The sequence below is a fragment of the Rutidosis leptorrhynchoides genome, chromosome 1 (assembly GCF_046630445.1).
Source record: "Rutidosis leptorrhynchoides isolate AG116_Rl617_1_P2 chromosome 1, CSIRO_AGI_Rlap_v1, whole genome shotgun sequence".
In the NCBI taxonomy this organism is placed as follows: Eukaryota; Viridiplantae; Streptophyta; class Magnoliopsida; order Asterales; family Asteraceae; genus Rutidosis; species Rutidosis leptorrhynchoides.
Window position 1 is genome coordinate 132,242,290 of NC_092333.1, and position 3,596 is coordinate 132,245,885.

Genomic DNA, 3,596 nt, shown 5'->3' on the forward strand with positions numbered 1-3,596 from the left:
TGCTTTTGTTTTCTTTTAGCAAGTAATGGTCCAGAATTCGTAGGTATGGAGTTTCGAATCATCATAATATACAAGGTAGAAAGGGAAGGTAGTAGCACGATTTGATTTGTCAAATTACCAAAATATCCGGAGAAGACCGAATCATTAAAAAAATATTTTCTTGATATTTTTGAGGTTAAATAGAATACAAGAGTCGTGTAACATGGCACATGATGACGGTATGATCTGTGAATCGTCACGTTCCATTAGAAACTCAGCATGACTTACTGTAATATAATCACGTTGATCAAGTGTCATTATATTATACTAACTCATGCATCAGTTCCCAACACTACTTCAAAAACATTCATATTTTAAATTCGAATATTTACATAATATAGGAACTAAAACAGTTTCCTTTTTATGATAGAACACAGATAGTGCGGATAGATGATTAATATCGGACGAGAATATTTATGAAGATATCTTCATAAATATTGAGGATATTTATAATAAAAGATAGGATGATATCTTGGAATTTTAGAATCAAATTGTGATGAAGAAATTCATTCACGATGATTTAGTGTGATTAAGGAGCAAGGTATTCACTAAAGATTTCATCAGAAACATAATCATCAGGATTCTTTATGTACAAGTTTAATCCTTGTGATTTGTCCACAGTCTCCTTCATAATTCGCTTTTTGGTACTAAATTTTCTATTGAGTTTTTCCAACACTCCATTCTTTATCATCAACTTCCGACTGTTATGGTCGTTTACAGTTTTTGCTGCTTCATCAAAAATTTTCAAAGTTTGGAGTATTGATTCGTAGATTGAGTGCTTTTCAAAATTTCAAAATGGAAGATCATAATTCTAAAAGATAAATGTTATATGTATACATTTAACTGTTGATGTAGAAACGCTGCGAGATTCAAAATATTGATTACTGATTTCTGATAATTGGTATGGCAATTCTCGTTACTAGGTGCGGATGAGTATATGATAGGATTTTAATGAACATATTTAATGGTTTTTCGGAGATATTTAAGTCAATGGGTAATGAAGTTGCTGGCAAGTTTACTGCTAATGTGATGGAATATAAACGGTTCCTCGGTAACGATGACGAAAGGTAACTTATATATCTAGGTTATAATAGAGCTTATTCGAATGAAAGGTCGAAATTGATTTGATGAAGCTGTGACAAAACTGACTAATTTGAAAAGGAATTGCAAAGTTATTTTCGGTAATATCAACGCCAAAGGAGCTAGCACAGATACGTGTTAAACATTTACTCAAGTTTCGAATGTTTTCAGGTGCATAACTATATGCATCAATCTCTTCTTCCGTAGATGTAGTGCGGTTGTTCATCCTCTCGATTGAGGTGTTTTCAAGAATCATGAAAGGTTTGAACGCAGATTGTAATCGTCAAGATACAAACGAGGTTTAAGATGAAATCAAGTGGCAAACTTGAAGAATTATTTAGTTTCATATATTATAATCAATATTTTAATTCATTTTAAATTGTCCAATGTCATTAGTCCACAGTCGATAGTCCACAGTTGACAGTCCAATAATTCATATACAGTTTAATATATAATATTTGAATTAATTAATACGTATCGTGACCCGTGTACATGTCTCAGACTTGATCACAACTCAAATTATATATATTATTATAGAATCAACCTCAACCCTGTATAGAGAACTCGATCATTACTGCATATAGAGTGTCTATGGTTATTCCAAATAATATATATAAATGCGTCGATATGATATGTCAAAACCTTGTATACGTGTCCCGATATTTAAGGTGTGTAACATAAATAACAGAAATTAAATGACGATAATTAAAGTGCGTAAAGTAAATAACATAAATTAAATGACGATAAATAAAATTGTGAGAATGTAAATTGCGATAAATAAAGTGTAATTAGTTAGCTGGGAACAATTAGCTCGGAACAGTTAGCGTGGATTCTTAACAAAATTTCTCATAGTTAATTTGTTTGTTTCTAACAAATTTTATTTTGTCAAATGTTTCCTTCATTATGCCACTTGATTTTTGATAAATCAAAATCCAAATATGAAATTGGATGAATATGGTTATTCTGTGGTGAATCACATTTGTATATCTGTGGATGTAAGTAGGATGGTAATTGACTTGTTGAATCAGATTCGAAGAATGTACAGTGTAACTTATTAATGTGAAGTCTAAATATTCCTCGGGTATTACCTACCCGTTAAAATATTTTCACCATTAACAGTTTGTACAAAAAGAATTTTTAATTACATTCTTTATGAAAACATACTTGTATATATATTTTCTTCAGATGTAATCATGGATTTAATGAGTTAATATGATATTAAACTCATTTGATTTACGTTAGAACAAGAATATATGATCTCTAAAACATTAGAGATTACATATTCGCCATGTTGAACGAAGATAAATGATGTAGAACGTCATGTAGAACGATGATTATGCTCGGGGTACCGATTGTGATGTTGAGGTGTGTGTTATTGTGGTTTGCGTTGTTGTTGGTGGTACAGTTGATGTAGTTGATGTTGCTGAAGCTGGTACATTTTGCACCATATTTTCCAAGGCTACAACTCGGGCGCGAAACTCATTGACTTTATTACTCCGGGATGATTGCCGGTATGAACGAGCGAATGAATAAGGTTTTGAATCTGAATTGTGATAGAGTCGTGGCGAGACACTCTGGAAATGAGAGAAAATGGTGTTACGAACAGGTTCGCCGGTAAGTGCTTCAGGTTCTTCACCAAGAGCGCATGTTGGTGAGTGGAAAGGATCGCCTTCTTCTCGTCTCCATTAATTAAGTCGACTACGAACTCATCAGATGAATTGGGGATGGCTGATTGGTGGATTCATTCTGGTGACACCGCTTTCGGAGATTAGGTGAAACTCCATATCAGAATAGCTGTCGGAATCCGAGGAATTCGAACTGGTTGTGGGATTCATCTCATACGATCAGATGAAGGATTTTTCAATAAGAAATAGATTATATGATGTAGATTATTACCCTGCAATACATAATTTACATATGCATATATAATACTAAAATTTCATAAGTTACGGAGGAATCTACGGAAGCTGTCAGACAAAGTCTACAGTAACAGGTATGCTAAGATATGAATTAGCAGATACGCTAAGATACGAATCTTGTCTATACACTATTCATGCATTCATTGCAGTAAGATATGTCTACACTAAGAATGATAAGCAGGTAATTTCCTAAGGATGATAAGCAGATGATTTCCGACAAAAATGATAAGCAAAACTTTTGACATGCAGATACAGTCGAAGTCCAGACTTACTAATGCATCCTAGCAACTATCAGTTAGACATACTAATGCAAGACCCGGTTTGCTAAGACCACCGCTCTGATACCAACTCAAGCGCCCCGTCCTAATCCATCTGGACGAAGTCATCAACATTTGATCCTAGAGCGATGATCGACTCCAAGTAATGTCCTTAAAATGAGCAAATGCACAGCGGAAGATTTCTTTCATACCTGAGAATAAACATGCTTTCATACCTGAGAATAAACATGCTTTCAAGTGTCAACCAAAAGGTTGGTGAGTTCATAGGTTTATCTTAAAA